Source organism: Vigna radiata, chromosome 8 (assembly GCF_000741045.1).
Source record: "Vigna radiata var. radiata cultivar VC1973A chromosome 8, Vradiata_ver6, whole genome shotgun sequence".
NCBI classification, from domain to species: Eukaryota; Viridiplantae; Streptophyta; class Magnoliopsida; order Fabales; family Fabaceae; genus Vigna; species Vigna radiata.
The window spans coordinates 25,566,609-25,580,035 of record NC_028358.1 but is presented as its reverse complement, the minus strand read 5'-3'; the positions used below and the strand labels follow the sequence as shown (position 1 = coordinate 25,580,035).

Sequence of the window (13,427 nt, the reverse complement as noted above, 5' to 3'; positions counted from 1 at the left end):
TATATATATATATATATATATATATATATATATATATATATATATTACTTTATACAATTTTACACCAACGTTCCATTCCACATTATGTAAAATCTTATAATTTTCATGCATTATAATATATTTAAATTTTTTTCTTTAGTCACAATGGTAATTACCATATTATTTTCATACAATCTTGGCTTTAAGCATACTACAACCACAATATCATCACCAATCCAAAGAAATGTGCCAACAACATAACAAGAGGAAGAACATGTCAATTTTACAAGGTATAACGTGTACTTGAAACAATCAAACATAATTAACAAAACTACATTATACAACAAAAATATACCGTACGATCATTTAGTATAATAATAAAATAATTCAAACACAATTTATACATAAAGTAAGAATCAAACACATGACTTTCAATCCATAATAAAGAGATCTAATCAATTGTGTCGTATTTCACTTCTGTGATACTTATCTTTTATTATTTTAATTCATGATATCCACACTTGTCACTTTTCTAGATATTTAGTTCTTAAGTCTTACACCTTTGATACTACTATAATATTTGTATATTTCATCAAAACTCTTTATCGTATAAATAAACTTGGACTTCTAAATAGTTATTGGTCTACTTACATATGACTATCAACATAAATATCTAAGTCTTAATAATTATTTTTACAAATTAACTTTGTATTTCATCCTTCATAATTAGTCATTAGTTATCCTTACAATATAGAGCCACAATCACATTTTCTAATTTCACTCCCGATTGTCTACAAATCCCTTTAATGACACTGTATACTTCATCAAAACTTTTTATCATAAATAAACTTGAACTTCTCATTATTTATAATAGGACTTTCTTATCATATATATATATATATATATATATATATATATATATATATATATATATATATATATATATATATATATAAAGTTCTAATTATTACTTTTACAAATTACCTTCTCATTTCATCATTCATAATTAATCATTAGCTATCCTTACATGAGACAAACATATTTTATAATTTCACTGAGAGTTGTCTATAAATATCTCTAGCTTCACTCTATAATATTTGTATACTTCATCAGAATTCTTTATCATATAATTAAACTTTGATTTCTCATTGGTTATTAGTCTATTCTATCATAATATTTATGAAATCTTAATTACCATTTTTACAAACTAGCTACTTATTTTATCTTTCATAATTAATCTTTAGTTATCTCGTAATATAAACAAACAGTCATATCTTTCTATTGGATTTATTAAGAAGGAAGTTACCTTGGGTTACACAAACATCAATAATATTTGAGTCCAACTATATAAACGATTGACACACTCTTTACCCAAAACCTTAAGACAATTGATTAATGGGTTTTTCACCTTTATATAGTGCTTTACTTTCATATTTCTATCCAATGTGAGACTTAGACTCATACTTAGATTCCCAACAATTTTATCCTTAGTTGAATCATAATAAACATAATAAATTTCACCACCAACATCCATATATAAAATTAACAAATTTTGTTCAATAATTTATTTCAAAATTCCACGTTCATTACAACTATAGAAAAAGATCGCGTAGAATAGATAATCCATAACCTTTTTCTTTTTACTTTATATGAAAACCTTTTCAAAATAAAAATGGAAAACATTACACATTGTGAAACATATGATTCAAAATTATCAATGCATAATTTCATAGTATATCTTCTATAGATGTTTTTCACAGTTCCATAACTGTTCCAAAATTGTTATCAGTACCTTCTGAGATTGGATATTCCAAATTGATTACCAGAATCCATTTTTCTTGAAAATCCAATCTAGAATGACCTCTTGTATAAATTAGAATTATATTATTCAGAATACATATTTTCCTTCCAAAAGTTAAAAATTAGCACTTGAATAAAATATAAGTCACAGGGATATTATTGTCCTTTTCAATATATAGGGTGCTGGTGAACAAACATGAGTATAAGAAAGAAAATGCTCAAATAATTGTAACCCAATAATAAAGCCCAAATTGTTTAGTATCCTAATTACCACGGGCTGGCTACCTTCTAACGGCGCTTCTTTGTTTCTTGTATACTGCTAATAATAATCTCCGTTACAACATTTTAGAAAAAAAAAAAACTATTATTCACTCTTTAATTAATTATTGAAACATATATTTATTTTAAATTTTGAAAAAAAATCACTTAAATTTTTTAAATATCCTTTTATTTCTTTCGTTTATCTTTAAACAGATTTTTAAATAAAAATAATATAGTACGTATATATTAAAAACGTAAATTTAGTATTTATAAAAGTATATATTGATAGTGCTCTTTAAGTTTATATGTGAATCTATGTCTCGACCATTTCTTTTGTTTCAACATTTTCCTGATAAAATGGAACATTTGATAAAGTTGTTTGACTGCTCCAACTTGTCGGTTTGAAACTAAATTTAATTTGTTTCACTCACATGTCTATTTCCCAGCTTACGAAGCTTACAATGTTCACATCTTGACGTATGCATTATATACTAAACAACTTGCATTATAACTGCTAATTTATAAAACCATTGATCTGGTTATGCTTAAAATGTCAACCAAACTTTATGACTGAATCGTATGGAAAAATGTCATGACTTTTTAATTGTTATAAAAATGTTGTACTATAATCAGATACTCATTGTATTTTAACTCAACTTTATGCTAAAATAAATCCTTGTCCCTAGATGTGGACCATTTATTGATGATGCTATTAATATTCTTTTATGAATAACAATTCATGTAGACTTTTCGGATAGAAGCAAAACACAATTAAGAGATCATCTACAACTTTGAGGAGTAGAATCATGGAATTAATTTTATATTGAATAAATAAATTTATTTACGTACGAGTATAGGTTTCGTTCTTGACTAAATACATGTCAGATTATTAAATTGACATGTATTTGATCATTTCTTATTTAGTCAACATGACAACCAATTGACATCACTTAAGTCATCTACTCATAATAGTTTATGGTTAACTACAATAATTCAAAAACTAACTAGTATTTGGGTCAGTATGCCTAGATTTGTTCAAGTAAGGATCCACGAACAATAGTATAAATAACACATCTTACGAGGTATATTAATTTTTTTATTCATTTTTATATTATTATTTGCTTATGCACTAAACTGACTGGGACGTCAGAGTGTCTTTGGTAGGACAACTCCTATCCAGCTCAAGGAGGAGGAGTACTTAGAAGAAGGACAAGTATCTTGGATATTAAAGACTTTTGAGTCTTTAAAGAATAGACATTTGACTCTATAAGAACAAGACTTAATATACTAATAAATAATATTATTGGTTAAATTAAAAAGGTAACAGGTTATATGTAAAATTATAAATTACAAACTTTTAAATTAAGAAGACTAAAATCACAAAAGATAATGAAGAGGATAATTACAAGTGTTCTTACAAAGCCAAAAGTGTAAGGTCGATTATGATGACTTCATACTTAGTCTAGTTATTTGATGTCTTGAAACCGAAATGCAAAGACTTCTCAACAAACATTTCATTTGGTCCTTCAAGGACTATACTGACCACTACTTACTTTGGATTAGAAGAGTTGTCTGCATATAAGGTTCACCATTCACCTTCCAAGACACATTCACCATGTAAATTGTTGGTAAAATCTACTAAGCATTAGGCCTTTATAGGCCCCCTTGGCTCGTACCGAATAGCAAAATTTGATAACTCCACAAACCACAACAACATCCTTTTCGTGAGATCTAGTTTTTGCATAATATTTTGTATTGGGTAGTTGATTTTAACCACAACATTGTGGCTTTGGATGTAGGGTCGTAGTCTTCTTGCAGTAGTGACAAGAGAGAGAGATCCATTTTCTCCACCATTAAGTCGATTGTCGTCCATGTGAATAGATCGACACTATCAAATAAAACTTAGCCTATTGCTTTCTCTCCTTTGCACTTTTTCTACTCCTATATTTAGAGTTCATCCCTCTTATAAAGAAAACATTTTGGTTTCCCCAATCGGCTTCACCCTTGCATAATTGCCTATTATAGGATTGAGGTTGTCACCTTCTATGATTATGTCGATTACTCTTGCTCATTCGACATTGTTGATATTGAGCGGGGAAATGGGAACCACAGGCTCATAATGTAACATTCTTGAGTCGTCTTTTAGTCACAATGGACTGTGATAATATTCTCGAACAAGGACAAAAGCTTCATAAAGAGATGAGGGGTGCACATCACGACACCCAACGAGTTAAGTAATGGTCGACCCAACAAGATATTATAAGGCTTGCTTGCATCTATTACCAAGTATCAATAGGTATGGTTTTTGTCAAACTACCTTATCCAAAGGTGGTATAGAGGTCGATATAGCCTTTGGTGGACACCGTTTCTCCATAAAAGTTGAACATGGGTTCATCATAAGGGGTCATTACTTCTTCTAACAACTCTAAATTCTTGTAGGTCTTACAATAGAGTATAATTATTGTAATGAACTACCCTGATCAACTAGGAGTTTTTTAACATCAAGATTCTCCACTTCAACTATTATGACCATAGGGTCATCTTGATCCAGATCTACCCCCTGAAAGTCAACATCAGTGAACTGTTAAGATTTAAAACACAGAAAATATATTTCTAAAGGGCTTAATGGACCCTCTTCATGTTATATTATTTATATAGATAAAGAGTTGATGCAATAGGGAGATGGAAGGTCAAGAAACTGTCCTAGACTGCTAGGTACAATGATTATAGATAACCCTACACACTACTCCCTACTTTAGTCTTACTGACTACTCTAACATAGGTAGACTTAGTAATTATTCTACCATTAAGATACACACAACTCACACACACTAACCAATAATTCTAACACTCCCTCTCAAGCTGGAGCATACAAATTGTATGAACCAAGCTTGAAATAGATAAACTCGATTTTGACTAGATGAATTTTCTTCAAGAGTGTGAGGTAGCGTGTTATCACATGTCAACGAACAACTAATAACATCTTGTGAAACTTCAACTTCAAGAGTGGATGACGGAGAGTAATGGTGGACAATGACAATCTGCAAGGACAAAATCCCTCATCACGTAAGGATGGGGCCTATAGTGGCTAAATGCGACAAAACTGCAAGGACTGTCATCTTTGAGACTGATGGGTGATCGGGCCTGTAGTGGTTGAAAGCTACAAATCTACAGGGACAACCATACTTATGTGACTTGAACTCCCCATCTCTAAGACTGATGGGTGATGGGGCCTGTAGTGGCTGAAAGCTACAAATCTACAGGGACTACCATACTTATGTGGCTTGGACTGCCATACTTGACTTACAGTGTCTTGGAAACATACTCCCCCTCATTGTGAACGGTGGAAACAGTGAAATTGTTGACTGAAATTGGAAGCATCACAGTTGCTTTAGGTAAACACAGATAAATGAAGCCGACACAATAGGCAGCAAACAACAACAAACTGCAGAGACTAGATTTCCATCATTAACCGATGGGGAGCCTTCAATGGCTAACAACAAATCTGCAAGAAATAACTGTTCTGCAAAGGCTAATAGCAACAGAGGGACTACACTACCTTGCAGTGGCTTAAACTTTCTCCCCCTCACGATTGAACGACATGAACGTGAAGGTGGAAGAACGGGTGAGAATCGATCCGTATGAGGGTTTGGACAAATCTGAAACCCATAACTTCAAAAGATTCAAATCAGCGGACGGTCTCAAAGAACAACTCCACATGAGCGGTTACATCACGACATTTGCAGTGCAAAGAGAGGTTGGAGGTCCAAAGTTCTTTGTTGGACAACTCCCAAATGGTGGTACTTAGCACTGTATCACAAGAAATACAGGCCAAACTTAGCCTAAGAAGAAAGTGACCAACGATCCAAGAAAGAACTGACGCATTTGCCTCTAGAGTGGTCGTGGCGGCACGTGAATGAGAGGTAGCCATCGGAACAGGCGTGGTTGGCCGTCGCTCGAAGTGACGATCCAGATCTGCTGGTCACCGGTCGAACCTGGACGGTGGTTGCCGACGGCGGACGGTGGCCAGCGATGGTTGACAGTAGAGATTGATTGGGTCGCGGCTGGCGGAGAAAAACATGAACTTGGCTGGGGCAACTGCAGGACTGTCCACTAAAACACAAAGGCTGAAAGACTAAACTTTTAGGGGGCCGCTAGCGGCCATGGCAGCCGATCGGCGACGAACAGGAAAGGCAACCAGTAGAGGATCAGAGAACCTGCTCTGATACCATGTTAAGATTTAAAACAGAGAAAATATATTTCTAAAGGGCTTAATGGACCCTTCACGTTCTATTATTTATATAGATAAAGAGTTGATACAATAGGGAGATGGAAGGTCAAGAAACTGTCCTAGACTGCTAGGTACAATGATTATAGATAACCCTACACATTACTCCCTACTTTAGTCTTACTGACTACTCTAACATAGGTAGACTTAGTAATTATTCTACCATTAAGATACACACAACTCACACACACTAACCAATAATTCTAACATGAATGTAATAGGAGAAATCTTCTTTCTTAAAAAGCTTTGGGATATTGCATTCATTAACTGTACGACCCTCATATGTCTCTTTTTGGTTGAAGATGAGGTTCTATCTCCAGCGAACCCTCCAAACATATTATTAATTGTGCCCCTCAAAGGAGGCCTAAAACCGAAAATTTTGTCCCCAGGTTGGGTCAATTCTTCTTTCTTCTCTTCCTTTTCTCTATCTCATTGACCCTCTCTTCAATCGTCGGGTCTTCGATACCTGAAATCTGAACTTTCTGCATCTTTGTGCCTTACAAATCGTATAAGGTGGCTGACCCATATTAACTCTTCAACCTTATCCTTGAGCGGAGCACAATCATCCGTGGTATGACCATTGTTGTAATGATACTTACAATATTTGTTCATGTCAGCGTTCAACAGGTTTTGAGATTTCTTGGGTGGTGGTATGAGGTATGCGTGCAATGCCTCATCCAACACATTTATCTAAGGCGTTTAAGGGCGTGTAATGCGAGAACCAGGTAGGTTTGGGCTCCCTCTAACGGGAGCTACCCATCTGAGTTGGGTCAAGTTCAACAACTTTCTTTTCAGTTGGCATGGTCTCTACTTTTATGTTGTTTCAATACCTTCTTACTTCTTCTAGCCGCATGAAGTTGGTAGCCTGATGCCTTAGCTCATCCATACTCGTAGGCAGAGGTCATACACAACTTGTTCGCAAAGGGACTCGACCTTAATGTTGCGATCATATAATGGAGAACCACTTTGGTGTTTAGCTTCTTGATCTTCAGAGCCACTTTAGTAAACATTTCAATAAAGGTTCGTAGAGATTCCTCTTCTCTTGCCTAACAATTAGGAGTGTGAGAGAGTAAGGTGACGATGTCAGCTCATGGCAAACTATGTTGTAAACACTAACGCCAACGTATCAAAACAATCGATGAAATATGGGGGAGACGAGTGAACCGCTCTAAGATCGACCCTTTAAAGTTTTGGCAAAAGCTTTACACATAAAGGCATTGTCAGCCGAGTATAGAATAACTTTAGTGGTATAGTTGACAATATGCTCATCTGGGTTGAAGCTACCACCATATTAGTCTAGGGTAAGAGCCTTCCACTGCTTAGGAAAGGGGTATAAGTTATATTGTCTATAAAAGGATGTTGACGACTCCCTCCTACTATTGAGGAATTATGTGTCTTAGGAGTAAGGTTGTACTTGCTTTCTTCTTCAGTTCCACGGATAGGGCCAGTGCGAGATGAGGTTTCCTACACCGAATTTATGTTATCAAGGGTTTCCTTTTTCTTTCCCTTGTCAATTGTTCCTTCAACTTCGACCCTCCATTCAACTTGACATTCTCTTGCCTCAAGACACCCATCTCCTCAACGCTTCTTTTCTTAAACTCAATAAACTCCAACTACATCTTCACTTTGGCTTCTATGATTAAAACTATGTCAGGCGATAAGGGTTCTTCTTTCCTTGTTCCAATCATTTTGCTTTTTTAGATACCATAAACGCTTTCTTAATGGAATAAAAGTTGGTCCCACATTAGGCGCCAATTATTCTTACATAGTCGAAAGTGTGTCATTTAAATACTTCAAGGTCACTCCAAACACTTCAAGTCTTTTAGTCTTTATTCTCCAAGATACTTGTCCTTCTTGAGCTAGGTAGGTGTTGTGCCTTCAAAAGACAATTCGACGTCCTCATCAGCCTAGTGTGTCAATAAGTAATAAATGTAGTAATTAATGAACGTTATTAACATACCTCATAAGATGGGTTATTTATACCACTGTTCATGGACTCTTACCTAAATAAGTTTGGAACTAGTGGTCCAAATACTAGTTAGCTTATGAATTATCGTGGTTAACCTTGGACTATTGTGAGTAGGTGGCTTGTGTGATGTTATGCTGAATGAATAGGGAAATGTTAAATAAATGTCAACTTAGTAGTCTGACATGTTTTTGGCCAAGCATGGGATCTATATTGATACCCATCTCATTAAGATTTAGGTTAAAACTCTCGGATAATCCTCATATTTGTATTAGAATCTCAATTCGGTCATCAAGTTTCAAGTTATCTCAATTGGGTCATCACTTTTTAAAATGTGTAATAAACAGGTCATTTATGTTAAATAGACAAAAAAGGCGTCAAAATGTGGTTATATGGTGCAAATGATGTGGATGAGTTTATTACGTGAAAATGGGGTTTAAATTATGATGTGGAATTGAGGTTTAATTTATGATGTGGCATTATTTAATTTGATATTGAGGTTAGGAAAAAATAAGGATAGGGATTTGGTGCAGCATGGCCTCTTTTCGTGGTGTGTTGGTGCTGGAGAAGGCTTCGTGAGGAATCAAATGATGAACAGGCTCACGTTTTGGTTTTTTCTTCGCGGTGTCCCTTTGGTTCACGTTTTGGGTTCTTTTCCTTGTAGGTATTGATCGCGAATGAAGGTGCGAAGTGGATCGTGGTAGTGCGAGGTTGTTTTGGATTTAGGTTTTGTAGATGATAGGTTTTTTATTCTCGATGAACTCACAATTGGGCTTTGTCGATTACGGATGAACGAACTTGAGTAGTTTGTGGTGGCACGATTTTGGATTATAATGAAGTTAGTGGTGGTTTCACGTGAAGATACGATGAAGGATTTTTTGGTTGATTCTTTGATTGTAGGTGTGATACACTAGCTTATGGAGGTGTGCCGAAGGAGAAGACGCGTTCACAATCTGGGTTCTATGATTTGGATCTTTTTGTAGGTTCCATGGAGGTGTTGTGTTTCGTAATGAGATTGGGAGTTTAAGTGGTTCGAATTCGTATATCTATCTCTGAAGGTTTTCAACAATGGTGATTCTAACGGTGGTTGCGTGAGGAGAGAGATGCAAGCAACACATGGAGGCGAGATTGTTGCGGAGGAGATGATGAAACTCGCGATTTTAGGATTCTTTTTATGTGCGATGAAAGGTTAAAATTTGCTCCTGCGATGATTTTCGGTGACGACACATGGCAGAAGATGATGGCTAGAGGAATTAGGGTTTTTGAGGTTGAAGATGATGACTTGGTGGGTGTATGACAAATATGAAGATAAAGAAAATGTTCTGAAATAAATTAATTACACAAAATAAATTATATACAAATTTCACGAATTAAATAAATAACAATCCACAAAATAAATTAAATACGAATTCCACATAATAAACTCATCCATATGATCAGTCAGTCTTGTAACTTGATGACAAAATTGAGATTATAGTATAAATATGAGAAAAATCCAAAAATTTTATTCTAAGATTTAATTAAATAAAAATAAAAATAATTAAAGTAGTAGTTATAAAATGAATGAAATTTCCAACCTGAACATTAGCACAATGAAAAATTATTTCAAAAGAAAAAAACAACAACACAATAAACAAGAAATCAAGGGAGAGGAATAGTTATAAAATACTAAACTTCGTGAAAATTTTGAGTTTTAGCAAAAAGTTTATAAAAAAAAATTAAATTTATTATATCTACAAGTGGTTAGAAGGTTTAATTATACCTATATGAAAAAAGAAATACATGATATTTCGGCACACCAATTTTTACTTTAGAATAAAGCCTGTTATTTGATCAGTCTCTCCTATAATAATATTATTTATCATATTGTTAAGTTACTTATATTCAAGTTGTCTTCCAATTTGGTCTACCCCTACAATCAAGACACTTCGTAATAGATTTTTCCTTATTAAGTTAAATAATTTAATTACTTAATCCAATCTTAGATTGAGTTTTTTTTTAATCAAATTCAAACTTATCTTAGCTAACAATTTTATTTTTTTTTATGAATTGAATGAGAAATTATGTGTGTAACCTCAGACTTAACCCAACTAAAATCATTATAAAAACACGTAATGTGGGACAAACTAATTAGTTTTTAATTTTTTTGTTTAGAAATTTAATTTGTAGCTATATTTTTTTTATTTATACTTACTACATCTGTTTAGAAAATGTTATTAAAAAGTATTAAAATTAGTGTTAAAAATTTAAAATTTTAATACATAAAATTCAAAAATCGTCACCCAATTGATCTACTGCGATTATTGGTGAATTGTGTTAAATTAAGTCTAATAAAACTATATAGAAATATGACTTAGTTTATTTATTTTTTATTGAACTTACTTAAACTCAACTCATCCCTAACTTTACACCCAAATCAAATTACATTATGTTAATAAGGATGAAATGTCATGTGATTTGTGATTTATAGTAACCATTTAGTAGAATTTCTTATACATGTTGTCTTATATAAAACAATCCAATCCTTTGGCTACTAGCATGATTTTAAAGGATCATGATATTTAACAATATTGTTTTAATAATTTTTAACAATAAAATATATATTTTTATTTTTATTTATCTGTTTGAATTTATTTTAAAAACAATATTTAAAACGAACCGATAATCAACTATATCACATACATGTTATCATAAAATTATCAAACAATAGTTGATAAAGAAAAACATTTTCCAATTTTAAATACTCACCGACCTCATATAGACATTGATTTTTGTCTGTCTTTAAAAGTGACCATCATCACACGTCACCTTGTGTCGCCTTGTGGCTTATGATCTCATCATGGAAGATTGATGTATTTTTCAGAAAATATATCAGACTTTAAATTAGCATAAAAGGGTTCATACATTCTTCGCTCATAAATAATTGCATCCACTCTTACATACTCTTTGAATTTTGAATGCACTTCATACATATTCCAAATAAAATAGAGAAAACAATAATAATTTAGTTATTTATTAAAAAAATATTATAATAAAATTTGCTATTTATTAAATAGTAAATTTTAAATTTAATTTAATTTTACAAAATCGATTATAAAACAAAATTTATACTTATATAATTTAATGTGAATAGGAATGACAACGAGTGGGGTCAAGTACGAATAATGTCTACTCGCAATTCGACCTGACAAAAAAAACTCATCCGTTGTTCGATTCGCTACCGGTACATATATCCGTTTAAAAAATATTCGTAGGTATTTTAAAACCCATGAATATTCGTAGGTACTCGCAGATACCCATGAATATTTAAAAAAAATATTTTTTTATAAATAATTAAAATAAAATTACAAAAATATATAAAATATAATATAAATTAAAATTTAATTTTAATTAAATTTAATCTTATAAAATATAAATTAAAGTTAATTTTAATTAAATTTAATTTAATAAAAAAAATAAAATTTTTATTTTTATTTTTTGTCGATAGTAAATATCCGCGAGTACGGATAGTATAATATCTGCACCCGATCTATTTATAAGGAGATACTAAAAGACCCATTACCTGTGAATCGCGAATAGTAAATATCTGTAAGTATCAACTATCCGTCGCAGATTTTATCTATGGATATCCATGAACACATTTTTTTTGTCATTTCTAACTGTAAAAGGGACTTATGAGAATGCAGTAACATTTTTCTTTCTAACCAAAACCAAAAGCAAGCCTTGAACAATTCATGAGATGGTTTAGGATATTAAATTGCAGTGGCTAATAGATATAACGTAGTCAATAAGGAAGGATTCAAATTTGATATATTAGGTACGTAACTTAGCCTTACTTCTACCACGTGATTTGAAGTTCAAACATTGAATTTACTTTCGTGCTTGTTTTGCCGTTTACGAAGTCTTGTGAGTTTTTCCTCTTGCAATATATACAAACACTAGCAACCCTATTTTCTACTTAGAACATGGATTTAGTAGTTCAAGAACTTTTCAAAAGTCGTAGCTCGAAACAAATCAGCATCGTGTATAAAACATCGAGTGCAGTCCTATTGGGACAAGTTAACAGCTTCATATAATTATATTTTTTTCCTTTTCCTTCTACTTCCCCCGTGAACAAAATGGACGCTTTTTAATCGGCGGGAGATAGTTTACAAAAACATACCTTTAACTCGGTAGATACTATATGTCAAATTACTGTATATAACTGTGTTAATTTGATTTTATAATTTTGGTTTTTTAGAATTAAGTTAATCTAACATAATTTTTTAATATAGTATCAAAGTTTATGTTAGGTTAAACTCATTTGAAGGTTCCTATTTTCGTGGAGTTGTTCTAGTTACATCTCCATCTTTTAAGTTTTGCCAATTAAGTTCTTAATATTGAAAAATTGAATCAGTTAGATCCCTGTCGTTAAATCAACTTAACGGGGTTAAGTTTTTGTTTACCTGTGAGGGTGACGTAGATAATTTTGGAGACATGACATGCACATACCCTTATACGTGGCTTTTTATTAATGAAACCTTTATACATGACATTTTCTAAATGAAACATTAGGGTTAATTGAAATTTGAAATGAGAAGAGAAAAATTGAAGCTTCAAATTGGCAGTCAACCATGGAAGCATCTTCATTCTTCATTCATCATCAAGTCCAGATTCACCTGCAAACAGAAACCAACCTAGAATCGCGCCTCCGCAGCAACAACCAAAAATCACCATCTTCATCATGAACCAAAAGATGTGAAGCTCCTCGCATGGTCGTCATCTCATTCGCACAACCTACATCAGAAATCGGGACCAGAGAAAAGCAAATTTGCGCAACAGCCAAGAACCCCAAATTAAGCCCTGCGAAAACCCTAAGCGCAAATTTCATCTACCCCATTTCTCCATCTCGCGCCACTCAAACCTTCATCCAATAACCATGGCAACCAATCAAACCAGAATCGTGTCACCCAGGAAACCACCAACACTAGTCCAATTCACTAAAGCCATGGCAGAACGCGAGCAGCCGCTGTAGAAGAAAGAAAGTGTTTTCCCCTTGCCAATATGAAACCCTAATTGATGAAACCCTTGCACAAACTGCTTCAGATTTTCTCTGCCATGGGCTTTAGTCTTTATCTGTTGGTAACTGCACAG

The 13,427-nt window shown here is 33.0% G+C and overlaps 1 pseudogene; it reads right to left on the bottom strand.

The window, feature by feature from the left end:
- Positions 1–13,427, bottom strand: part of LOC111242283 — a 31,658-nt pseudogene that overhangs the window by 6,124 nt on the left and 12,107 nt on the right.